Source organism: Camelus bactrianus, chromosome 25, assembly GCF_048773025.1.
Source record: "Camelus bactrianus isolate YW-2024 breed Bactrian camel chromosome 25, ASM4877302v1, whole genome shotgun sequence".
NCBI lineage: Eukaryota > Metazoa > Chordata > Mammalia > Artiodactyla > Camelidae > Camelus > Camelus bactrianus.
The window spans coordinates 8,966,103-8,994,042 of NC_133563.1; the positions used below are offsets into that span (position 1 = coordinate 8,966,103).

At 43.1% G+C, this 27,940-nt stretch overlaps 1 long non-coding RNA gene across 1 annotated transcript; it reads right to left on the minus strand.

Moving 5' to 3' along the window:
- Positions 1-426: 426 nt before the first annotated feature.
- Positions 427-27,940, minus strand: LOC141574997 (uncharacterized). The gene is made up of 4 exons (XR_012502205.1): positions 25,361-27,940; positions 13,551-13,694; positions 5,765-5,837; positions 427-971 (listed from the first exon to the last, which is right to left on the minus strand). It is a non-coding gene; the product is annotated as an uncharacterized LOC141574997 (long non-coding RNA).

Here is a 27,940-nt window from a genome sequence, read left to right on the forward strand (position 1 = left end):
TTAAAAATGCATTAAGACTTTTCACCTTGAAACATTTACTAAGAAGTTACTTTGGTTTTTAAAAATTAATATTCATTACTGTCAAAATCAAAACTTGTGCTTCAGCTTTTACATTAAGTATACCCATTTTATTATTCTATTTATAAATCCAACAACCTGATGTCTAATCCACTGGGTTAATCATTTCAAACTGCATTTATTAATTTAATCACTTGATTATTTTTTTCCAACACATCAATTTTCTGATTAACAAACCTTCCCAAATTCTTCAGTAATTCTTATAAAGCTAATTCTCAAACAAATACATACAGTAAGTTCTAAGTTCTCCTAAAAGTCCCAATACAGTGTATAAACCTTGAAAAGATTTTTAACTTAAAAGTCTAAACTAATTAGTCAGTTACATACTTTACATGAAGCACTGTGAGGTTAATTTTCAGATACTTTATTAAAAATCAGAAGTGTTTAAAACATCAAACATTAGAAGCATTTAAAACACCAAATATATTGATTTCTTAATAGAAAAATATGACACCATGAGGTTTCCTTCATTATCTCTATTTAGTTCTAAATCTTCCCAGGATTAAGAGTTACATTTTCAGTAAGAAAACAGTTATGTTACCCCAAGCAAATCAAGGAACACCTTCCCGAGACATGTCTGGGCTTACCTTTTTGGTTAGGAGGTTTCCCTGTGGGCAGAGTGTCTCTTGGCCTCTGGGTCCTCAATTCTTGCCTTTTCTCCTGGGGCATCCAAAAGAAAGGAGGTGGTCAGCTTTCTCAGTGGAAGTGTAGTCAGCTACATTTCAGTTCTGCACTTTCTTCCCGCCACCTCCTGAAAGGGTGGCTCCTTTCCTCTCAGGTTTCCAGGGCGCTCGGGAAGCCTCTGGAGGCCCTGAATTCTGCCTACAGGCTGGACTCGGCCTGGTCATATTGATAATGTAGTGTAGTCTGAATCTCTCGCATCCTTCATTACCCTGTAGTGGGGAGAAAAAAATAGATTGTTAAGATTAAAAGCAGTTAACAGAATGTCTTTTAGGAGAAAGAAGTGTCTCTAGCTAAAGAACTGGACTTGGCAAACCACTTTGTCAGGCCATTTTGATGGTCAAAACGTAGTCCTGAGGGGATGGCAGGAAGAAGTGAGGAACCACATGGCTTGACGTGATGAGGAATAAACTGAGTTCCAGAGGGCAGTCTGAGAGGAAAGGGGAAAAAATGAGAGTAAATGGGGAGAGAGAGGAGCCAAGCTCGAGGACAAGGACAAGGTAGGTAGATGGACTCTACAGGGAGGGACCTGTGCAAACTCCCTGGTGACAGGAACTCTGCCTTCAGGAACAGGGATGTGTCTGTTCATGACAGAATGTTCTCCAGAGTCCCTCTTCCTGTCAGGACCACAGCGGTGTCTTATGAAAATTAATCTGACAGTGATGAGCTGTGGTTAGACCAGAGCTAGGAGAGACTTGAACAATTGGGTGCCAACCACAATTGTCCAGGAGTTACGATGTTAGCTACTGTGGTGTTGACTGCAACAGAGTGCATACAACCGATGGAGGAGCGACTGGGGGACACCAGTAAGAGTAGGAGGTGGAACCAAAGTGTGAGAGAATGTTGAGACCACTCACAGAAGGAATGCGGTCAGATGTTGGGGGCAGGGTGGGCAGGCAGGAATGAAAGCCATGGTGAGCATGGGGCCGCCATATTGAGCGTGGTATGCTGGGACTTTCAGGTGGAATCCTATAGCTGAAGTTACACCAGCAGTGAAACCTAAAACAGCGTGAATGTTTCTGAGGGGCTGAATTTAGAAAAGAACAGACTTGTGCACCACAGGCCCTCTGGCAGCTTGGTATATTAGTCAGGGAGATGGGGAATGGGGAAGTGGGCCTTGGGGGAAAATAGAAAGAAATGATATGACAGAGAGGAGATCATAGGTATTGCCAAATCATAGAGACCTAAGGAATAAACAAACTTATTATCTCAATGTGTGTAATTCAGTTTATGCAATTCATTTTAGTTCACTAGCCACGTATTAAACACCTTCAGTGTGCTAGACCCAGAGAAGAAAAGACATCAGACAGGGACCCTGAGACTGGCCCAGGTAAAGCCACTCCTCAGTGTCCGGGGGAATCCATCCAGGAAGTAGGTCTGCCTGGATATGGGTGACCCCTGTGTGGGCTGCAGGTCACAAGATGTCAGATTTTCTTGCACATCACACTCACCCTGAGGGCTTGTTAAAACAGAGATTACTAGCCAGACTCCTAGAGTTTCTGGTTCAGTAGGTCAGGGGTGGGGCCTGAGAACCTGCATTTCTAACAAGCTCCCAGGTGATGCAGCTGTGGCCGGTTCGGGGGCTGCACTTGAGAACCACCACCCTAGGTGGATGGCGGGATGGGGCCGGAGCTGGGAAAGCACAGGAAAACCACTGCCGCCCTTAGCCTCTCTTCTCTGTAGGTCCTGAGGTCTGAGCACCGTGTTCTATCACTTCCTCTATAGTCTTTTCACCACAATGTTAACAACTGTAGAGGCAACGTCTCACTCTAAAGAAAATGTTTAAAAGGCTGCTGCTTTTGGAAATTGTGCTGGAATGAAGGTGGGAGAGGGAACTCGATCCTTAAACCTCTCCCCATTCCCCCCCTAGCCCCTCACCCCACTTCTCCTGTGAGGCTCTGGCCATCTGTTTGTGACAATGACAGATGAATGTTACATTTCTAGTATCTATTTGGCTGTTACAGGGAGGCCTCCAACAAGAACCTGGACATAAGGTTGAGTTCTAAAACTATAAAATCCACACTCAAAGGATCAAAGCCAAAGCCCAGAGGATGGCCTCAGCTAACAGGCTTCTGCGGTGACTTCACTAAAGGATTAATGAGAGAAGTGCCCAGACCGGGGGCGGGGGGGGGGGGGGGGGGGAGGGGTTGGTCAGCCAGGGAAGTAAAAGGGGAGGACACAGATTAGCACTGGCAGCAACTGGCCAGGCTTTGGCCCGGGAAGAGGGGACATTAGTTAACAGACTTCTAACATCACAGTCCCATTGGCAAGCCCTTTCCTGGTGTGGAGATAGAGGCATCAGACTTTTTTAGCCCGATTCTGTGAGTTGTTGGATTCATTTGGCTTCCATCATTCTGACTGTCATTCGTCTCTATGGGTAGGTCTCTCTGCAGGGAAAGAAGGCGCTGGTCTCACATACTCCAATATCATTGTCCTTAGGAAAGGAGTGAAAATAAAAAGATTATTAACTTTGAGTTCTCTGTGGATCTCCAAGTGGAGATGTTCAGCATTTAGTAAGACAAGTTTCTGGGTGCTCAGAGAAGTCTAGATGTAAAAATGTGGAAGGTCTCCACGTAGATGTGGTAGTCAAAGTCTGAGACTGGATGAAATTGCCCAGGGAGGACAGAGAGGGACTATGATCCAAGGGAAAAATCCCTGGGCAGCAACTTTTAGGGGGCAGGCAGAGGAAGAACCACACAGAGGAACTAAAGTCCTGATCCCAGAGACGAGAAGCAGGATGGGAGAGTTTCTGGAGCCAAGGGAACGGTTTCAGGGAGGAGGAGTGGCAACTCCCAAGAGAGATCTAAGAAATAAAGGCTTAAAAGTATCCACTGGATTCTATGCAAAGGGAATCTTCAGTAGCTCTGGGAAGGGTGTTTCCAGGGAGGCGGCAGGAGTGAATGGGAGGGGAGGAGGGGAGGAGGGGAAGACGGTGAGTGTGGATCATTCTTTCATAAGCCTTGCTGTGCTTCTCCACCCTGAGTTGCTGGTGTGGACCACAGCCATTTCGACGGGCCCCCTTTTCTTTCTGCTCTCCATCTAGCCTAGGAGCCAGGCGGTTGGGAGCAAGATAGTTAACGTAGAGAGGAAGAACCCCTGAGGCTAATACTGGTAGAGGATTCAGGGCTGTTCTCTTTCCCCAACATCACTCCACTGTCACCAGACAGCTCTAACCTCCATCTTTTGTGTCCCTCCTCCAGTGGATGATGGATTCCGGTCTCCCATACCAACAGACATCTGTCTCACGGGGGAGCAGCAACCTAGGGGGCTCTGCAGAAGAGACTACGGCTCTCAGGGATGCAGTACAGCAGGAACGAGAGGAAGACCATCTGTCGACCCTCAGAATCAGCCCACTTTTCTGAGCCCCTTTCCCTTTAGTTAGTGCCCCTGCTCTGATTTCCTCACACTTTGCCCAGGCCCCCCAGTTTCAGGGTCTAGAGAGTCAGCACATTACGGAGTATCAGATTCCCCATCATTGCCATGGGACCGAGGCTTGTTTCACTGAGGATGTGACTTGGGACTTATTTAACGTGTGCTCCTCTAACTTCCGGGGGAAGGGGGCACCCTAGGCTGCCCCCTCCTGGGCAAATTTGAACTCAGTTAAAGTGGTGTGTATGACTTCGCTGGAGGAAGGCTGGTCTTTCACCCGGAATCTCTTAAGAGCAGGGAAGGATAAGGAGGAACCGGGTTGCTTCCCTTCATCACTGTTTGGTCCTCCTCACCCTGCTCCAGGCCTCGGCTGGGATCCAAAGGCTTCCTCATTTACCATCACCATGGAAGCCAGCTCTGTGAGGAGGACGGATGCCTGCTCAGCCTGCAGCCTTGAGCAGATCTTAGAAGTTCTGTTCCAGCCAGAGGGATCTGACCGGCCACCCAGGCTCTTCTTCAAGTTTGCTTATTAAGATTTTTCATAGTCAGAAAACAAACTTGTTGAAAGAGAAGGCAAAAGAGCGGGAGGTAGTGGAGGACAAAAGATTCACTGATGGGCTTTCTGTTTTAGCACAAAAGGCTTGAGCAAGACTGAGAACAAAGAGCCAGCGGACCAGAAACACTTAAGATATAGGAGACAAACCGTCAATGACGGAAGCAGATCCCGGAGGAGACAGGGTGAGGGATGAGATGGGATCAGCTGTGGAGGTTCCGGCTCCAAACAGGAAGACTGAGACACATCCCTGGAGACCAGCAGATGCTGATGCTACGTGGAGGCAGATGGGCCGGTCACAGAACACACTCCTGGATTTTCAGCGGATCCTAAGTTATTTAACAAACTAGGGAAGGGCTACTTGATGAGAGTCATTTGCACATATCATTTCATTTCATCCTCACAACAGCCCTGTGAGGGGTAGATGCTGTTCTGATTTTAAACGAGAGGAAAGAGCCTCAGGGAGATCCAGGTCACACAGTTCACAGGAAGCAGACGTGGGTGTTGAATCCAGGCCTGTTTAGCACCCATTTCTTGCACAACCCCACATCGTGCCATGCTGCTCGGAGTGGAGGAGAGGGAGCTGTGGCTGCCACAGCGGGCCCAGGTGGGCCGCACCGGGGGACAGTGAACCCTGCCATCTCAGACGTCAGCACCGGGGGGTTATCTGCCTGGGTGTAGGGCTCGTCCTAGATTCCAGACTTTCTAGTTTCTCTGGAAATCTGTCCAACTACAGTAAACAGCACAGGCCCACCCGGGGCCTTGGAGAGTCAGGTGACAGCCTGGTAAGAATCTGAATTAGAAATCAGCAAATGGTCTCCTGATTTTGTGTCTGATACTCATTACTGAGTATCTTTGTGATTGTCATAAATATGGGAAGGGCTGGAGAAAATATTTGCTGTCCTTAAGTTTCTTAACCGGTAATCTTATCTAAAACCCATGAATTAGATGCCCATCTATCAGAGGCTAGTAGTGGCTGCATCTAGAAGGGACCCAGGGGACCGTCCGGGGCATATGTACATACATTACTGAATCAAGCACATTTAAAATCACACCTCTACAGAAGGGCATAAACTGACTTACCAGATGTAAAGTAGTCAGCTAACTCCCCGAAGGCAGGACTTCTGCTGGACTAGTTCTCCTCGAGCGCAGTTCCCTGGAGAAGAGCCAGGTGCCATGTGTGTCTCTGCTCTACCACCCAAAGCTTGCAGGCTTCGGCTGGGAGTCAGAGACCCCACAGCATGCTCTGCCCAAGCGTCTCTCCCACCACAGCGCGCCCGTGCGGAGCGGTAGGGCAAGGTGGGGCGAGGAAGGAATCTGTCTCTAGGAACCCTGAGTGTTCTGAGAATTAGCGTCAGAAGGGCTGATATGGTTGTTATAGAGCTTCTCTCCTGCAGCTGGGCTAGACATCAGGCTGGTGACAGGGGCAGGCAGGAATTTAGCGATGGGAAAAAGAGAGGAAGGATACTGTGGGGAAGGGTTTTTGAGAAAAGTGTCTGGAAATACAAATGGCCAATAGGCACATGAAACAATGCTCAATATCTCTAATTATCAGAGAAATGCAAATCAAAACTATGAGGTATCACCTCACACCACCCAGAAGTCCACAAACGATAAATGCTGGAGAGGGTGTGGAGAAAAGGGAGCCCTCCTACACTGCTAGTGGGATGTAGTTTGGTGCAGCCACTATAGAAAACAGTATGGAGATTCCTTAAAAAACTAAAAATACAGTTACCATAGGATCCAGCAATCTCACTCCTGGGAATATATTTGGAGAAAACTCTAATTTGAAAAGATGCATGCACCCCAATGTTCAGCAACACTACTTACAATAGCCAAGACATGGAAGCAACCTAAATGTCATTAACAAATGATTAAAGAAGTTGTGGTAGATATACACACAATAGAATACTACTCAGCCATAAAAAAGAATGAAATAATGCCCTTTGCAGCAACATTGATGTACACAGAAATTAACATACTAAGTGAACTAAGTCAGACATAGAAAGACAAATATCATATGATATCACTTACATGTGGAATCTATGCACTTATTTATAAAACAGATAGACTCACAGACATAGAAAACAAACTTATGGTTGCCAAAGAGGAAAGGGGGGATGGATAAATTAGGAATTTGGGATTAGCAGATACAAACTACTATATATAAAATAGATAAGCAATAAGGTCCTAATGTACAGCATAGGGAACTATATTCAGTATCTTTTAATAACCTATAAGAAAAAGACTATGAAAAAGAATACATATGTATAACTGAATCACTATGCTGTACACCAGAAACTAACACAACATTGTGAATCAATTATACTTCAATTTTTTAAAAAAAGTGTCTGGAATTACTGGAAAAGATGGCCAAAAAGGTAGGTTGTGGCCACTCTGTGGGGCTTGTGAACATCCCCAAAGTTCCCGTTTTCCATGAAGCCTCAGAACTGGCCAGAGAAAAGAACCGTGCTTTGCCTTGCCTTGATGAACCTAGACTTGGAATTCCATTAGTCACCTTTCCCCTAAACTCTACCCTAAAATAGCGGGCATGTCCTACATGCTGGGCTCTGTTCTAGGCTTTTAGGAACACAGAGGGTGAATAAGGACAAGACTACTCCTCTTTACTTTCTGGTGCAAGCAGTTAGAAAATATGGGGTGTCATGCAAACACCACTGGAGTGATAAGCTGGGGAGGACAGGCAGGCTGCTTTAGAGGAAGGTAGACATGCAAGGCCTCTCTGAGGTGGTGATGTTTAAGCTGAGACCTGAAAGAGAAGAAAGAAGTAGCATTTGAAGATCTGTGGGGTGAGCATTCTAAGGAAGAGAGAACTGCAAAGGCAAGCTCTCCTAAGCTGTGAAGCAGAAAGAACAATGTGAGTAGAGTGCAGTGATGAAGGGGAAGAGGTGGAGAAGAGGAGGCTGGAGAGATGGGCTCCAACTGGGGGAGGAGTCTGGATTTTATTGTAAGGGCAATGGGGAGCCATTGAAGGTTCTAGGCAGAGGATAGACATGATCCTATTTGTGAGTCAAAAGCTGTCCTTGGTTATGATGTGGAGAAGAGATTATATAGAGCAGAGAATGTAATCAGAGAAATCAGGAGGTTATTGCTGTATAATTCAGGTGATAGGCTTAAATCAAGGTGGAGATAGATATGGAGAAAGAGAAATTACAAGATTCTGAGTATGTTTTGTAGACAGACTTAACACAGCTTGCTGATAAATTAGGCGCAGGAGATAAAAGGGAAAGGAATCAGGGATCATTTTGAGGTTTGGACCTGTGCAACCATGAACTTTTCCTTATTTCCTACTGCTATTATATACCGTAAGAAAACTTTAAATTTTTAATTATGAAAGCAACATGTATTTGTGTAGAATATACAAAAAGTAAAATTAAGAAATAGAAAAATGAATCAGCCCATAACTCACAGATAATTACTATTAATCTATAGGTTCATTTACTTCTAACCTTTTCTCTTTTTTTAAGGAAAACATTTCCCAGGTAATAAAATAATACATATCAATTAGAAAAAATACAGAAAAAACAAACATAGAAATTAAAATCCCCCAAGTATAATCAGAATTAATATTTTTGTGAACAATATACACATGTATTCAACTAATTTTGCACATTCTTAATATATGGCTTGTATTTCGCTTTTTGAAAAATTTGCCATGAACATTACATCCTTATCATCAGAATTATTTTAAAATATTATTTTATTGGTTGTAGCCACTTATTCTTGAACTACACAAAACTGTCACATCAGCCATGCCTTGCTGAAGGTCCCTAGGTTGATATATTTTACGAATTTTGCCTTTATATGAACCTTTTGCCCCCGGCCCAAATCCCCCAGCCAGAATCTTACACTTGTCCAGAGGTCCCTAAGGATGAAGCAGGGTCTTCTCAATGACTTGTCTTAGCCCCCTCGTACCACCATCCACCGACCACCACAGCCTGCCTGACATCACCTTTTGCAACACAAAAGGAGAACATACCTGAATGCATTTCAGGTGAATCACTGCATGAGCTCCTCCCCCCAACCCCGTGATTTTTCTTCCCAGGAACGAATTCCAGGTGGCTAGTTTTGAGGCCCCCCTCCAAACTCCTGGGACCCTCTGCTATGACACAGGCTGAGTCATGCCCACTCACCATGTATAACTGCTTAGATCAAACCCCCAACATCGCCCAGCCACCCCACCCCCAACCCCGCCCAAGAGGAACACATGTGTTTTCTCCCTGGTCTCAAGCCTGCCTCTGAGCTGCTTTCTGAACTGCTCTCACACCTACCCTGCTTCTGAGCCTGCCCTCCCTGTGTGAATCTCCCCACCTTCACACTGGCAGGAGATGATAAGGCTGGTTATCACCTGCTCATTTGGAGAAGGTAGATAAGACAGCCCAGTGCCACCTGGAGAGATGTACTCAATGCCTGCTACTTGACTGATTGATTGAAACATATGCCCTTTCCATTTGCATCATTATCATTAGTTTCTTACCACAGGCAGAGTGCCACAGTTATTATCCCAAAGAGAACTTGGTTTCTTTTTAAACCACCGATGAATCGGAGTTTTATTATCATCAGAGTCTGAGCAACCACCACAAGTAAACGTGCTTCAACTGCATAAATCCGAACCGGTGCAGAGTGGAAAGCTGGAGGATAATAATACTTTGTATTTGTACCACCCGCTACATGTTTCCACGCTTTCTCAAATTATTGCATTTGCTCATTACAACAACTTGTTGACACAGACAGGGCTGGTATTTCCATTTCCATTTTATAGGCTTACTTCATCAAACATTGATTGATTCCTTTTTATATACCTGGCCCTAGGCTGGGTACTGGTGATACTGAGAGCAAGATAACACAGTTTCTCTCCTCAAATTGCTCACCGTCTGGTGGGAGACACAGATAGAGCAACTAATTAAAAGTCTGTGTGGTGAGCATTAGGCAAGTGGTAGGAACAAAATGTTATAGGCACCAAGAGGAAGGAGTAAAGCCGGGGGTGGGGAAAAGCAAACATCACTGAGCATCTACTAAGCGCCAGGTACCAGGCTGGGGACCACCAACATCTACATCCTCTGGGTGCCTGTTAGACAGACAGCCTCTCAGGCCCCACCCCAGACCCACTGATTCTGAATCAGCATTTTAACAAGATGTTCAGGACATCTCTATGCCTGTTCAAGGTTGAGGAGAAGATTTTATTTAATGTACAGCCCAGCAAGGTAGTTATTATTAGCCTTGTATTATGGATACGAGAAGGAGTTACAGAATTCTCTCTAGGGCGCGCAGCCATGGCACAGAGCTGGAATTCAAACGCGGCCTGATGGACTCCCAGGCCGCAGTTACTACCCTATGCTGTTTTTTACTTTCTGGGGGTCTTGGAGAGGCCTCACAGACAAGAAGATGCCTGAACTAGACTTGGAAGGATCTCATTTTGTGGGGGAGAGCATTCTGGTCAAAATACTACTTGAGCAAATGCTTGACATGGCAATGGAATAGGGCCTGTGATGGGGTGTGTGCCAAGTAAGATGAGGGAAGAAAACTGGAATCAAGTTATATTTTGAATGCCACTCTAAGGAATGTGAATTTATCCCACGAGTAGGTTTTGCAACCTGCCATGGAATTCTGACTGTAGGTAGACTGCCAGTGTCAGAAGCCCAGCCTCACCACTACCACCTACCAGCTCCGTGACTTCAGGCAGTGTCGCTGGTGGGGTTTTCTGGAGGCAGACACTGAGATGGACTTGGGGGTGCAAAATGGCTATTAGAAATCAAATGGTGGGGGGAGGGCATAGGTCAAGTGGTAGAGGGCGTGCTTAGCATGCATGAAGTCTCGGGTTCAATCCCCAGTACCTCCATTAAATACATAAATAAACCCAATTACCACCACTCCCCCCACAGGAAAAAAGAAATCAAATGGTTAGGAAGAGGGAGGAAACAGGGTTGGGCAGAGTAGGAAATCAAAGAGTGGTGGAAAAAAAGCCAGCCTGCCAGGCAGCTCTAGAGTGAAGATGGCCAGTCATGTTGCCCTGTGTCAGGCTGAAATGGCCAGGCCTTTATTCCTCACCTTGCCCAGGTGCCAGGTGCCCAGGCAGGGCATGACCTTGGGTGAGGCGGGTCTCTACAGCTGGGCTGACAGCTGTCCTCCGCTGGAGGGGCTCTGACCCCTTCACTGACAAAAGGGAAACAGTAGTAGCAGATCCGCTGCAGGGCAATTGGGGGATTATATGCCCAGCATACAACCCCAAGGATGCTAGTTAATATTGCTGTCTGCCTTGACAAGATAGTCACTGTCTGCTTTTGCCCTCAGAGTACTTCGATTTTGAAAATCCCTCACTGTGGCCTGAGGAATATGAGGCTCACGCCCAACTCCTGGCTCGCCCGGAACCCTGCCCCTTTCTCACAACGTCCCAGGTCTCATCACTTGCCAGCAAATCCTAGTTGAGTTAAGCTGTGCTAGGGAAAAGGCAAGATTTGAGGAATTTATAGCAGGGGAATGCCATGTCAGATCAGAGGTTTGAAAATACTGTGTAAGCTGAATCATAAGGATGGGCTACAGGGTGCATCATTCAGGTATAGGCCAAGCTTCTGTAACACAGAGACTTAAAGTAAGACCCAAGCAGGAGGGTTTCTTTCTTTCCCATGTAACAGTCTAAAAATGAGTGGTCTGGGGCCCCAGAGGTGGCACTACTCCAGGAGACCACCTGAGGACGGAGGCTCCTTTTAATTTTGCTGTTAATCTACTCTCCCCCAAGACAGTGGTCCTTCAAGCGTAGTCCCTGGACCAGCAGCATCAGTGTCACCTGGGAACTCTGTTACACATGCATATGCTGGGGCTCAGCAGCCTGTTTTAACAAGCCTTCCAGGTGATTCTGAGGCACACTCAAATTTGAGAAACACTCACCTAGGATTTTTTCCTCATCTCTCAGGTCAAAACTGTGGGATGAGCAGGTGGAAAGGTGGAAAGAAAGCAAAAAGTGGGCAAATCATTTCCTTTTCAAAGAAAATGCCTGCAAGGTGAATGCCTCACTTCTTCTGACATTCTATTGGCTGACACCTAGTCATGTGGTCATGTGGTCACATGGCCACCTAGCTATGAGGAACCTTGGGAAATGTAGTCTCTAACTGGGTAGCCTGAGTCCAGCTAAAGCTTTGGTTTCTATACTAAAAGAAAAATCAAGTAGTGAATACTGGCATAAAATTAATAGCCCCTGTCACTACTGCAATGGGACAGGCAAAAAAGTGAGGGGCAGAACTAAAGTAGTGGGCATATATTGGAGAGGAAGGGATGTAGATTTTGTTTTCATCCCACAGTGAGGCAGAGGAAGAAGTGACAGCTCCTAGGTTTCTAGGTGAGTGGATGGTGATGTTACCAGGGATAGAGATTCTAGGGGAAAAGAAAAGAGAGGAGAATATGATCTTTGACCCTAGACATAATGTATTTGAGTTGACTGAGGAATATCCAGGTAGAAATATACAAATTTTTAGGCAGTTGGAAATACTTGTCCGAGGACCCTGAGAAAGACTGGTGCTGGAAATAGAGGCTGGTAAACACCATGGTGATCAGAGCTTGAGTGTGAACAGGATTGCTTCGAGTATGACATGGGAAGAGGGGTCAGTGTGGGGGAACCCTGGCATTTAAGGTGAATGCTGGAAGAGAAGCACATGAAGAGTGGTAGAGTGGGATTAGGGCCAAGACCAGGTGATCAGAGAAGTCAATGGAGGAAAGAGGGCATTAAAGATCAGGGTGGGTACCAGTGTCAAATGCTGCAGTGGTGACATAGGACAAATTCTCAGAAGTGGTCTTTGGTAACAAATGAGAAAAACTGTGACTCAGACAACTTAAGGGACATACCCAAGGTTCCACAGCTAGTAGGCAGTGCAGCCAGAACCAGCCACGCCTTCTGGCTCTAGTCTTCCCATAAGAAGGTGCCAAGGCAGCCATGGCTGCTCTCCTCCTGACACCATGTCTGTGCAGGAGACCTCGGCATCCTCCCCGACACTGAGCTGGGGTATAAAGCTGTTTTCTCTATCCATCTGTAGCTCTGGTTTCCAAAATTGTCATGGTTCTTTCTGCTTCCCATTTGCTTGCGCTGACCCACCATGAGTCTAATTGTGACACTGGGTTGGTTTATGGGCCTCCCGTTCCTCCCAAGAACTCCACAGTCACGTTGCCCTTGTCCCTGCGGCATTCCTCACCCTGCACCCAGCTTCAGAGCAATGTGAAGCAGTTGTTGTCCCACCCTTACCCACCGTGCTGTGTCAGCCCAGTGCCGGAAAGAGACACCTGATGACTAAAAAGCAGGACTCAAATCCACTGCACTGCTGATCCCACCTCCCACACATTTTAAAGTGCAAACAGCTTGACTTGCTGAAGATGCTGGACACCTGGGTCAAAGACAAATCCCAGCAATGTGACCTTATTCTCTAGGCTGCCTCTCGGTCTGGAGGTTGATCATGGACTTGGCACCATACAAAGTGGCTTATCTCCAAAGTCCTCAGTTTGTTTGTTTTTTTCCCTACATTCCTAAATCTTTGACAGTTGTGCACCAGGGTACTTTCAAGGCAGCTGAATATATGGCAGCTTTCCACATCCTGGTACTGGTGAATGTTTTTGCCTGTTGGAAGGACTTTGCAGGTACAGGCAGATTCCCACCACACCAACGGGCTCATTATCAATCCATATCTGTGTGCTGACTGCGAAGTGGCCCCAGGTTTTTGCATATCTTGTGAGATCACTATGGGAACACAGTCATTATGATACAGCAGTTCTTGTCTTGAGTACTTTAGATAGATCGTTTTTTCCCCCATGGTTTCATTTCCTATTGATACGAAAGAGACTCTTGATAACCAAAGATAAATATACTCACAAATTCCAGGTTCCTTGTATCATATATGAGCATGACTTCATAAACCCATGACTGTGATGCAGCTGTGCATTCTCATAGAAGGTGAGTCAGACAGGACTCTGTCAACTCTGACATGTTGTATGACCTTGAGAATGCAGTGATTTCCTATGATGTAGAACAAACCAGGTTAGTTGTTGCCAGCAGAAACCAGGTGTAAATATGCCTACTGGTTCTAAAACATGTACCTCATCAGCTCCTGCTTTACTTTCTGCTGCTCCCACCAAAGTCCAAGCTATCACGACACATTCACTAACCTGGGCTATGGGTCAGTCTCCCTGCTTTCATTCTGACCCCTTCATCCATTTTCCACACTGAAGCTGAAGTCATCTTGTGATAACTGTAAATTGTGATGACTGTAAGAACACTGCATCATGTCACTCATATACTTAAAATTCATTTGTGTTCCATCTCATCTCAGAATAAAACCCAAGCTTACCACCGTGGTCTGAGGCCCTCTGTGATCTGGACCCTGCTTGATTCTCCCATTTGTGCCTGACTCTACCACTCTCCTCCGCTTTGTAATTATCTGTCTACACTGGCTCTCGTCTACCTTGTAATGATCTATCCACACTGGCTTTCCTGTTTCTCACACTCAAGACCACCATGTACAGATGTGCAGGTTGTGCACTGTGTAAGTCTGGGAGGGACATTTGGTATGCTGCAGGGTGAATGATGGCCCCAAAAATGTGTGGCATGGTGGCCCAGCTCATGCATGCCAAGCTCCTCCCCACTGCAAGGTTTCTTGGTCCTTCTGCCTCGTACATCCACCTGCAGGTTCTTTCCACAGCTAGTTCCTTCCTATCATCTATTCAACAAATATTCCACAAAGCACTATTCTCTCCCAGGCAGAACTGCTTACATAATTTGCAGAGCCCAGTGAAAAATGAAAATCAGGACCTCTTATTCCAAAATTACTATGAATTTCAAGATGGTGACAGCAGAGCATTAAACTAAGCACAGGCCCCGCTGAGTGTGGGGCCCCGTGTGGCCACACAGGTCATGCCCCCATGAAGTTGGCACTAACCTCAGTCTCAGCTTAAATGTCAATTTCCCAGAAGGGCCCTTCCCAACCACCCAAACCAAAGGAGCATTCTGATCACCATGCAAGGGTGAGCTAAGGGTTCTCTCTCCTTTCCAGGTAAAGTCACAGCATTTTGAATTGCAGATAAAACAAGGATCTTTGGTTCCACTGCCACTGTGTTTTTAGGCTGACCATCCAATCAAATTAAAAGGTTTTGTGTTTCTCCTAATGAGGTCTTGGACATGTTCTCATTTTTCTATAAATTGGCCTTGAAGTTTCTGAGGGCCTCGTAAACTGAGGAGAACTTTGGAGTATAAAGATCAAGAAGGACCTATTATAAAATTAAAAAGGATACTACGGTTGGATTTTTTTCTAATAAAAAACAACAATGCACATTTTCTGGAGCTAAGGATTTCATGGGTAATAATGAACTCAATTATATTCTAAAGTTTAATAGAAACTGCAGTTACTAATTGGCTAGCATCTATTTCTCTCTACTTTTGGAAGTTAAAGTTTTTGCTTTTGATGAAATAAAAATGTTTGAAGTATACATTCATCCTCAAAAAGCCGAAGTTTTGTTTTGTAACATTGAAGTTTCTTATATAAAATATGGTTTATTAAAAAATGTATGTATTGCTTTATTCATCAAACATTTATAATTAATGGGCTATAAAGTTCCCCATATGGTATTTGGCTCAGAAAAAAAGGATGCAATAAAACAGTCTTTTTAAATATAAGATTTTCTCATCTTGTTATGGGTTCGCTCCCACTCCTAGGAATCTAATACTCTCAACCTAATAACATGAGAAGCAAAAAGTTCAAGGTTCTGTGCCAGTGAGATAAGGCAAGAATGTGTAATTTTCAGAGAGACTGCCATCCCTGCCACCCTCCTCTGCCTAGGATGTGCCATCTGGGGGTTTTAGATACGGTTTTCTGTAGTGGATTACCCTTGGGTTACTGCCAGAAGCAAAGCAGTTGTAAAAATGCAACTTCCTAAAACCATTTGCAACCAAAGGAGAAAACAAGTTTCTGCTCCAATTTTTGCTAATTTTGTAAGCAACCATTAAAAAACATAATAAAGAAAGAGGAAAAAAAGCAGGCCTAAGAACAATGTGAGTTTACACCTGTGCAATGCAAAGAATGAAAGTAAAAGCTAAACATCCATAAGGAACCTCACTCAAGAAGTCTAGTCCTAGAATCAATTACGAAGGAAGCAAACCCTGACTTCCTGCCTTCTTGCCCCACTTGCTCTCAGAAAAGCAGCGATAAACTAAGGTGTAAATGACTAATAAATATGAATGGATTATCTTTTATAGGAGTATTTGCTTTAGAGCAGGTAAAAAGAGTCTTTGCCAAAGAGCTGAAAGTTTTAGGGGCAGAATTTCAGCAGAGCCCAAAACTCATGCACAGATAAACTGCTCTATCTTGAGAGAAGACGGTTGTCTGTATTTGCTAGTTCCTTTTAATCTTCTCTCATTTCTCTCTCTCAACTTTTTGTTTTGGGATAATTTCAGATTTACAGAAAAGTTGCAAAGATAATAGAGTTCTCATGTATCTCTTACCCAGTTACTCCTAATGCTAACATTTTGGATTACTATGGATTAGTTTATATACTTGTCAATGTCAAGAAACTAACATTGGTACATTCCTACTTGTTACACTCCAGATTCTATTAGGGTTTCACCAGTTTTTCCACTAGTGTACTTTTTCTGTTTGCACCGATCCAGGACACCACACTGCCTTTAGCCCATTCTCCTTTACACCCAATCTAATCAAGTTTTCATCCCCAGAACTCCATGGGTAAGTTTGGTCATGTTACTTCTTTACTCAAACACTCCAATGGCTTCCATTCCCACTTAAAGTAAAATCCAAAGCCGTCACCAAGACTACGAGATACTACTCAATCTGGCCCCTCCTCCAGCTCTCTGTGTTGACTGCCTACCAGGCTCATTCCTGTTTACCCCACTCCAGCTACACTGGCCTCCTTGCTCTTTCTTTTTCTTACAAAGCATGTTTTGCCTCAGGGCTTTGTACTTGGTATGGCCTCTACTTGGAATATTTACCCGTAGACATCTTCCTGGCTTGCTGGGAAAGGAGGTAAGGTTGAATGAGCAGGGCTGGGTGACCAGCTCCTTGGGTTTACTAGGGACTGTCCTGATTTTAAAACTGAAAATCCTTTTACTCTGAGAACTCCCTCAGGTGTCGGCAAACCAGGACAACTGGTCACCTAGCAAGGGTAGGTGTGTGTAGGGGGTTTGCCAACATTTAACATGGAAGTCAGAGAAGGCCTTGTGGTCAAGGAGACATCTGGGTGAAGCCTTGACAGAGGTGAGGGATTGAGTTTGCCATTCCTTATTGTTGTATGGTTCCTGGGGACTTGTCTACAGAACTCACCAAGCACAGAGAAAGGAAACACCACGGTTATCAAAAAATACATTTTAAAGTGTTTCTTTTTTCCAAATGATACGAATGAACTTACAAAACAGAAACGGACTCACAGACATAGAAAACAAATTTATGATTACTGAAGGGGATAGGAGGGGGAGGAGGGATAAATTAAGAGTTTAGGATTAGCAGATACACACTAGTATATATAAAACAGATAAACAACAAGGACCTACTGTATAGCACAGGGAACTATATTCATTATCTTATAATTACCTATAATGGAAAAGAATCTGAAAAAGAATATATATATATATATATATATATATATATATATATATATATATATATATACACACACACACATACACATAATGGAATCACTATGCTGTACACCTGAAACTAACACAACATTGTAAATCAACTATACTTCAATTAAAAAAAGAAAAAAATCGTTTTTTCTTCCATATTTACTGGAAGATATAATTGAATACAGCACTGTATAAGTTTAAGGTATACAGCATAATGATTTGACTTACATACGTCATGAAATGATGGTACAAACTTCCAGTTATAAGATAAATAATTACTAAGGATGTAACGTATAACATGATTAATATAATTAACAGTGCTGTGTGTTACATATGAAAGTTGTTAAGAAAGTAAATCCTGAGAATCCTCATCACAAGGAAAAAATTCCTTTCTTTTCCTTTCATTTTGCATCTCTATGAGATGATGGATGTTCACTAAACTTAATGTGGTAATCATTTAAAATGGTGTTTCTAATAACTGCACTCTCAGATTTAACGAGGTCTACAAGTAGTGGCCAGGGAGGTTTTGGAGCCCAGCAAGTTTGGAGTCTTGGCTCTGCTATGTGACCTTGAACAAGTTATTTCATTTCTCAAAGCCTGATTTTTCTCATTTGTGAAATCAGGGTTATAAAAACCTCAAGGATTTTTGTAAAGATAAAAAGAGCTAACATATAGAAGATGCTTTGAACCTATCTGGCACATAAACACTCAGTTATAATCCATTATTGTTGTTCTTTTCTCACCACGTTTTTTGATGGGGTGTAGATATTCAGTGTAAGTGTTGTTGGGAGCAGGACACAGGGATATTAGCAAGACCTGTGGAAAGGGAGTTAGGGAGAAAGAAGGCCTTAAAAGGGGGGGGTCATGAAAAGTGAGTTAGTTTAGGTAATTATTTGTAAATGATTTTTATTTTGAGATAATTACAAATTTACATGCAGTTATAAGAAATAATTTAAAGACATCCCATTTCCCCTTCATGCAGCTTCCCTCAGCAGTAACATCTTGCATTACTGGAGCACAATATCACAGCCAGGAAATTGATACTGATACGATGCCCAGTAAGTACTTCTCATTTTGTTACTGACACAGACTGTCATCTTCATGGAATTCAATCACCAGTGCTTCCACCTTGAGGATGGAGGGCGGGGCTGAACAGGGTAGGCTGACAGTCCTTATCGCTTCAAAGATGGACCACTGCAGCCGGTGCCTCACCTTGCTCTCTGCTCCAATCCACTGCAAACTACAGCCTGCAATTCTGATAGGATCACTTCTCGGCAGTGCTCTCTTCTGCCTCAAGCACAAAGCTATCAATTACTGAGTGTTTTTTATGGCCATGGGCTCTGTGCTAAATACTTTTCATGCATTATCTCAGTCTTCACAACAGCCCTATCCAGTAGGTGGTAATATTGTCCCCATTTTATAGCCGATGAAACTGAGGTCTCCTGAGGTTAAGCAGCTCCCTCAAGGTTCTATATCTAGGAAGTGGGAGAGCTGGGATTAAAATGCAGGACCACCTGATTCTGAAGCTGTCCTTACCCCCCCCCCCCAGCCACTCATGTCCTCCTCACATTCATGACGGAGCACAGCACAAAGGGACTGGATTAGCAAGTAGTTTCTTTCCTTCCTCAGTGAATTCACAATTGAGTCGGGGGGCGGGGGGAGGCGCAAAATATAAAACCTACATGATAATACAAGGCAGTGTACTAAGGTGACCCAGGAAGCCAGGGGGCCGGGCTCACACGGGTGTGCCGCTCCTGTCTGGTTTCACCCCGCTTCCTCAGGGCTCCCTCCCACCCTTCAACCAAGTGGATCTGTGGTAGACTTTCTTCCAAATACATGATAATCCCAATAGCTGGCATGCACAGAATGATCACATTGTGCTAGTTACTGTTCTAAATGCTTCATGTATGGTAATTCATTTAATCCTCACAATAACCTAGAGCATAGGTACGAATATTAACCCCATTTTACAGATGAGGACATTGAGGCACAGACAGAGAGGTCAACTAACTTGCTCGAGGTCACCCAGTTAGTACGCGAAAGCCAAGATCTGAATCCAGGCAGTTTAGATCTAGACTCCCTGCTTAGGAGCTCTGTACTTCAGCATAATTTTTGTGTTCCTGCATCCAAGCCTTTTCAGAGGCCCTGACCTCTAGTTTACAACTCCTTTTCACACATCTCTATAAAGTCTCACCCAGTCAAAACTCAAGTTAAATAGCACAACAATCATCCCCAAAAGGGGAGCAAACACTTTCTGAACAACAAACTTCTGTGACTGGCCCTGGGCCCAGTGATTCACATTTCCTTTTCACAACAATCCTGCAAGGTTTGTATAAATGAGGAGATTGAGCTTCAGAGATATTAAGTAACTTGCTTGAAGGCGGAAAGTCCCACCTGAAACCTTGCCCTCCTCTCTGTGGCTCATGTCCCAGACTCTCCTTCTCACTGAGGCCTTCCTCCCTCACCACCAGCAGCCACATGTCAGGCCCTGCTCCGCACTGACACACATTCTGCACCTGCTTAGAAATTTGCACATGTGGCCTTAATGGTTTTCTCAGCAATGCTCCTCTCTAGCCAAGAGTAGCTCCAAGTGTCAGGAGACACAGGGCCCGCTTTGTAGGGCTTGTAACATCCTCAGATTCTAGAGCGGGAAAGGACACAGAGATAATGAAAAACCCTTATCATGTATTCATTCAGCAATAAATGCCTACTACGTGCCAAGTGTGTCCTGAGTGATGGGATGGCAACAGACGAACAAATCCCTCATCTCCAGGAAGTTCCCTTCTGGTAGCTGGAGGCTGACAATAAACATGATTAAAAAGTAAAATCTAGAGGAAGTTAGGTGTTGATATAAGGTAAGGAGAAAAATTTTTAAATAAAAAATAAAGTACAGAAGGGAGAGGTAAAAGAGGTCTGTGTGTATGTGTGTGAGAGAGAGACAGAGACAGAGACAGAGAGAAAGAGAAGGATCTTAGGTCGGCCAGTGGTAACCTCTCTGAGAAGGATTTCTCCCTCAGTCTTTCATCCACGATTTGCTCAAATCTGTCCAGCTACAGAGAAGTTATTCCCTAAAAGGCACTCATTCCATTTTTGATGAGCTCTGATCGTTCTGAAGTTTATCAGATCTTCTCCCGGTGACTTGTACCCTCTGTCCTGAGTTCTGCCTTCAGTAGCTCTACCCAGCTGTACCCAGCTGTCCCCGGCAAGCCTAACTCCCTCTCCCAGGACAGACCGCCCTCCACCTGTTGGAGGACATCTGTTTCCTTCGAGTAGTTTCCCTATAACCCTAACATCCTCAATTCTTTCAGCTGTTTCCCGAATGACGTGGTTTCAATATATATCACCCTGGTGGCTGCCCTCCTGTGAACTCATAGCCCTTTATCTCAGGAACAGAAGATTTCACTCTACAGTGAGTTGATCAGTGCAGAATATTGCTCCCTGGATATGAACCTAGGACTATAGAAAAACAAAATGAAACATTTTAAAGCTCTGTCCTCAGCAGAGCTCAGTCCCCCTGGGAGGAGCCAGTCTAAAATCATCAGAACCTGGAAGCTACTGGGAAATCCTGGGGCCAGCGGAGGGGCAGTTTTTTGATGGGCTTACATCCAGTGGGGGTTCCTAGAAGAAGGCAAGACAGGGAGCCCAAGGTGAAGAGAGGCAGTGTGAGGAAGACCCTGCACTTAGCGGACAGAGGTCCCGGCAGATAGGCAGGCAGAGCATCTAAGGAAGGAGGCAGAAAACAAGCGGCTTATTGTAGTTTTGACTTGTCTACTCAACTTTACTACGAGTGATGTTAAACATCTTTTATCTGTTTAAGAGCAAGTTGTATTTCTTTTAAACATCCTTTGCAAAACTTTCGATTAGTTTATGGGTCTTTTCCTTGTTGATTTCTAGAAGATATTTGTCTATTAATGAAATTAACCCTTTGGGTTATATGGTACAATTACTCTTTCCAGTTTGTCATTTGTTTATTTACCTTATGGCATTTTTCAACGACCATGGAGAAGTTTTGTTTTAAGTAGTCAAATGTATCAATCTTTTCACTCTGGGCTTTTTTTCTTCTCCTCCTCCTTCTTCCTCACATGTATCACTAAGAAAAGCCTTCTCCATTCTGATGTTCTAAAAATAATCTCCCATGTCATCTTCAACTATTTTTATTATTTCACTTTTTACATTTAATCTTTGATCCATCTGAAACCCATCTCTGGCGTACTATTTATTGTTCATTTACTGTATGTGCCAGGCATGGTGTTTAGCATTTTAAGCACATTACCTTATTTCATATTTCATAATAATAATTATGACAACCTCCATTTTACCAAAAAGGACACTAAAGTTTAGCAAGGCAAACTCAGCCAAGATCATACATATAGTAAGTGTCAGAATAGAACCCAAGTTGGCCCGAGTTCAATTTTTATGCTCTTCTCTATAAAACTTAGAAGAGAGTCATCCTATGTTGTTTAGAAATCCCCAACCTCATGACTGCTATTTAGGAAAGATTGTTGTTGAGTATGTGATGACTACTGACCATTCCATGAGATGTAAAGGACCAGGAAGATGCACTGAGGTGGGCTACGATATGTCAGTTAGCCAAAGTCACTCTCCAGCTGGGTAACTGACTCATGTCCCAACTTGGGAACTAAGGATTCAGGTTCTTCTCTTAGCGAAACTATGGATGACTCGATTACATTACACCAGACTAGATGGAATTGTGAGTATTAAATCCTTGGATGTAAGAGTCTCTTAAACCTCCCCTGTCATGGGGCAACGTAGATTCCAAAGTTTGGATTGGGTTCAGCCTGCAAGCAGAGCATAATTACTGAATTTTATCGATTCTCGGATACAGATCTTTTCACATTTAACATTTCTGAAATCAGGATGCCTCTTCTGATCAATGGTGTCTTATAATTGCTGTTGGCCAGGTGACAGACAATATGTAGTGGTGGCTGCCTGCACGTGTGCCAACTTGCTTTATATTTCTAATGGTATAAATGGACAGCAGCAACTCATCAACTTTTCACTCAACAAACAATTTAAGACCATTTCAGGAAGTCTTGGTTATTTTCTGGAATCTTCTGTTGACACCTTCTGAAAAGATCAAGAAAGGACCTGCATTAAAACTTGGGGGTAAGGGGTAGAGGCATTCCTTGGGAAAAAAATCCTTGAAAGATCTGTTTAAAGAAATCCTGCACAACTGACACCCTGGTGGCACAGAGGACGACTGTGTTTGGAAGAACAGGACGTGTAGACTCCACTCTGAAGTGAAATGTATTTCAGAAGTTTGACTCTGAATGAGAATTCTAGGGAATTCCTTAACCTATTTCTTTCTTTTATCTTTTCCTTTTGCATCATGCACAATTGATGTGATAAAAACCTGTGTCTATTAAATCTTTTTTTAGCAACTTGTAATCAGTTTATTAAAATAGCTGATTTAAGCATCAGCAATAGTGACTTCAACCTATACCCCTGGCTCTATATTGATAGAAGTAATCTGTTGAACAATCTCAGAAGAGCTGTGCAAATCAATGATCACTTCCGGCCTCTCATCTGGAAGCGGTCCTAAGTCCTAGAACCTTCAGCATGCGGTATTTTTCTTGAAGTAATTCTCAGAGTCTTGCTAGAAGAGCAAGTCCTTTCACTTTGAGGTTCTTTTCTTTTGTGCCTCTGATGAAGATGCCCACTCCTTCCGCAGGGGGCTCTGGTTAGTGGGACTAATTCAGTGAATCTGCCTCTCTGGCTCCGAGGGTGTCCTTCCAGAATCCTTAAAAACTTCCTGACCAACTTGTTCCCGCACAAAGCAAACAGCTGAAGGTCAGGAGCTGCAACAGCCACTGTGTCTTCCTCAAGGGGCTGGTGAAGTGTAAAAAGGTCTTTTGATCATTATAAAATAAAAATGCTAAGTGATACAAAAGCATTGTGTCCTAGTTTAATTGATGGCTTTCCTTCCCCCACTGCCAGTGGTACTAAGCCACTGTGCATCCTGCAATCAATGGCATCTCAAATTAGGTGAAATATGGTAGCTTCAGCTTTGGAGGGGTGTGGGTCGGGGAGCCAGTCAGACAAAGAACTACATGAAGTCATTTTGTTGTTGTCACATATTTATCATCTTGAACCAATCTATAGGAGGCTGACTGTATCAATACATCTAATTAATCTCCCAGGTTTCTACAGTTTGTCTTACGCACTTAAGCTGGGTGTTCCTAATTGTATTTACTTGTGTAATCAGGGTACAGGATTTTTACCATGGGTCTTCAAAAATTTTATCTTTTTGGCTCTGGTCTGTTATTCTCATTTGCGAAGATCATTCTGGATATTGATTTTCTCATTTACAGTTTTAGCTATCCCTCCCTCTAGCTTTCTGCCATCTGTAAATTTGATAAGCCCAACCTCTATATTGTTATCCAAACCACTAATAAAAGTGTTGTGCAGTTCTGGGATGATTTTATAGACCCACCAGCCGTTAGTGATTCCTTCAGGTTGGCATGAACCACAGATCAGCTCTGTCTGGATGTGACATTTTACCCAGCTCTGACTCCATCCAGCTGAAACTGAGTGCTGCTGGTAGACCTCTCAACCCTAGCTCCACTACATCCTTACTATATGACCCCGGGCAAGTTAATCTGATAAATTTCTGCTTAGTTTCCTCATCTGTAAAACGGGACAATTGTTGTTACTTTATAAGGATGGGTAAATTCAATGAATTAGTACTCACAAAACACTTAGTAGAGTTCCTGACATAAAGTAGGCTCTGAAATATAAATCGTTAGTTTATCAATTGCCTCAGATTTCTCCAACTTGTTCAATACATATCATGACACAGTTTGTTAAAAGCCCAAGAAAAACTCAACATAAAATAACTTCATCATTCTGCTGTGCTAGCAGACTTATCAAAAAAAAAAAAAAGATATCAGCTTAGTATGTGTTGTTTTTTATTTATTACTTGACCATTTTCAACAAGGGGTTTGATGCAGCTTAAAATAAAAGACACATATAAATATACCTGTGGTGACTCCAGGCTGACTGTTAATGATCAACATTCCATTTTTAAGTGCTTACGAACACTGTTTGCTAACTCTTTCCAAAGTTTTGCTAGGAATCCATGTAAAACTGACAATTCCCTATTTTATTGAATCCTCCTCTCTGCCTTGCAGTGGTAGCCAGTATTTGCCTATCTCCAGGTTTCCAGCAATTGGGCCATTCCCATGATTTCTTAAAGATTGATGTTGATGTTTGTATGATCACATCTGCAAAATTATCCTGGATGTATTTCATAGGATTTGCAGAATTAAACTCATTTGAAGCAGCTGGTACTCTCACCGCCTTCTTGTTTATCTTGGACTTTATTTTCTTATAGCCATTGTCTTTCTGTCTTTAAGAGTAGTGGTTTTAAATCTTTAGGATACAGCTGAATCACTTGGAGGAGGGAGAGCTATTAAAAATGTACATCTCCGAGGAGAGGGTAGAGCTCAGTGGTAGAGCGCGTGCTTAGCATGCATGAGGTCCTGGGTTCAATTCCCAGTACCTGAACTAAAAATAAATAAGCCTAATTACCTCCCCAACTCCGGCCAAAATAAAATAGTTAAATTAAAAAATATTTTAAAAATTAAAAATGCATATCTCCAACCTTCTTCCAGAGATTTAGGCTTAGTAGATCCAAAATGGGGCCTGGGAGTGTATATTTTTACAAACACTCTAGGTGAGTTTGATGCACCACCTGTGAGAAACACCTTATGCAGAGGAAAATAATGGGAAGTAATTTGGTAATTATGATTTTTTCTTATAATTTTCTTATATATGTTAGCATTATACTCTCCCCCAAATTGATCATTCTTACATGGCTGCTTGTTTTGTTCCAAACATAGCTTATAAATACCCTTTTTACTTAGCATTTTTAATCAGCCTTGGATTACTCTGGATTTTGACCATCCGGACACTCCTCACAAAGCTTATGCCTTTTAGAAATAACTGTTCTTGGTTATGGGCCACTCCTGTCACTGTTAGCATGTGTGCTTTGAAAGCCTAAATCCATTGGTGCGCTTTCTGTGTGGTCCTACCTTGGCTCCTTCAGAAGCTCACAGGGCGGCAGTCCATCCCCTTGTGGCATTCAGCTGGGATTCACTGATAATGAGATGAAGGCTGTACACGATGGAGAGAAAAGTTATATGGGCTACTTATTAGAATGCTTACAGGAAATCTGTCCAGAAACTGGTCATATAGTGGTGCTCTGCCATTTGCAAGTGGTTGAGGTAGGAAGCGGGGGATTCAGACCAAAGCTGAGCCCATCCAGCCTTCTGAAATTGCTGATGTGTCTCCTTCTCCCAGACCCCTTCCTTCCCTGATGTGCTCACCCCATTTCTTTCTCTCTGACTCCCTGGACCTTGATATGCTTTCATTACTATTCTGCGCTAAATTTTCATGTGTCTGCCATTTATCACGATAAATAAAGGAACAATGTCTTCTTTATTTAAAACAAAAACAATACAAAACCAATAAACAAAGAGCCTGCACTTTGCACACTACTTGGCATATACTAGGCAGTCAATGAATATTTGTTGAACTAAGCCAGGGATAACAAATATCTGACAGGCACACTGTAGTCCCAGTCCTGTGCTGGAGCAGACATTACTCATGGATCTCAGAGCTCTTTCCTCCTGAACCTGGAAGCAGTTTTGATATTCTTCAAAATATGGCTTTCCACCCAACCAACCAGAATTGTCTTGCAAAATGAAACCTATTTGCCAGTTTTAAACAGGACAGAAGTCCTTTGCTCCCACTATAGTTCAGTTCTTAGCTCCACTTACAGAATTCAAAAAAAAAAAAAGAAAATAACCCACAAATACAAATTAAGCACTGAAAAAGTTAAGTTGATAGGATAAATACTAAAGGGAAGGTACAGGGAATTACACTGGAAGGATACAGAGAAGCCAGCATCTTGCAATAAGCAGGTGTCTGTGTTTTCCGGCTCATGAGACTCTAGAATGATACTAGTGATGTAATAATGAGAATGATACTAAAACTCAGCATTTCCTCTCGTGGGATCAGCAAAGCCTGAAACTTCTCAAGCAATGATTCTCCTGTACCACAGAAACAGGCCCGCCTTTCAGTGGGATCCAAAATCAATGTGTGACGTTGAGAGCCGTGTCTTCTAAGTTTCATCAGGAGGCAGAGAGGGCATTGTTCGTGGTGGGATGTCTGGGGAGCGTTTTCTTTCCTCCCACTTCCTTTACCTCTCCTTCCCCATGCACCCTTTGAACCCTGGTAACTACCTACCACTTAAAGATCTTGGCAGTTCCATTTTGCACCTATGAAGTTCTCTTTTGTGAACCTATGTAACCTGCCCAAGGTGAGGCTGCTCTGGAGTAAAGCCAACCCCCTCCATTTTGACTCTTTCTCTCAAACGTGGCCATTCTAGTTGATTTCTCTTAAGTTTCTATTTCAGAGCTCAGTGACACTGAGAAAAACACCTCTTCTTTCAACTGCTAGACTGAAAGTTAAAGGACTTAAAGGTACATGGAGGGTATTCATAAGCTCTGAATTTTCTGAACTCAGTCTTAGAGGGAAATTAGATTTTAAGAGGCTATCATATAGAAATGCTTATTTATCAGACCCTGCTGGTGAGTGAGATTCTCTAAACATGAAAAAAATTACCATAGAAGTAATTTTTAGTTTAATAAATAGAGAAGATGTACTGAAGACACCGCATCTCTGGATGTTGCTGCAGGGTCAGCACCACGAGCGTAGATGTTCGTCCACTAAGCTGGGGATGGTGCAACGAGCCTCCCACGGGCTTCTGTAGAACGTTAGGCTAAATGTCTGCTTCATGCCTCTTCTTGACCTTTTTGGACAGGCTTTTACAGTCCAGTCTACCCTCCACTCGTGGAATTGTCAGAAACCATTCCTGGCTCTTACAATAAGCCTGCTTTTCAAAATGCGTGTTTTCTTTCAAGTTGTTCTTCCTAAGGATTTGTGGGCTAGAAAAACCAGAGTGAGGTTTCTTTGAACTGTGTATAAAATAAGAGTTAATCAACTCTGAATGAGGCCTTTAAGACTTTCTGATGAATAAAGTACATTAAATAATGTGACAACCCTTTTGCCATCTAATTGGACTATGTAGAGTCATTTTATTTACTTTTACTCTTGGATTCTTGGGTGGTCGAGTTTGCTGGAAAAGTAATTTCTGGATAAACTATTACAATTTTAAAATAATCTAGTAGTGGTTAGAAAATTACTTAATTTTTGTTTTTTTGGAAAACATTTCTTAGAAAATTTCAGATGTGTTCCTGAAAATTTGTATGGAATTCAGTTTTTGTCTTCTATTGAAGGGAACCTTGCAATGATTCTTTTCCTGAAGTATAGGAGACTTAAAAAATATGCTTGCTTTTTCATATGTTAATTTGCTTAGAGTAGATCATGTTGATTTTTAGTTTCTAAGCATATAGTTTAACCAAGCCTAAGAAGCAGGGAGGGTACAGCTCAGTGGTAGAGAGCAAGTAACATACACAAGGTCTTGGGTTCCATCCCCAGTGCCTCTGTTAAAACAAACAAACAAACAAACTTAATTACTCCCCCCCAAAACAAACAAAAACAAACAAAAAACAAAAAAGTGAGTAAGAATAAAATATACCAATTAAAAA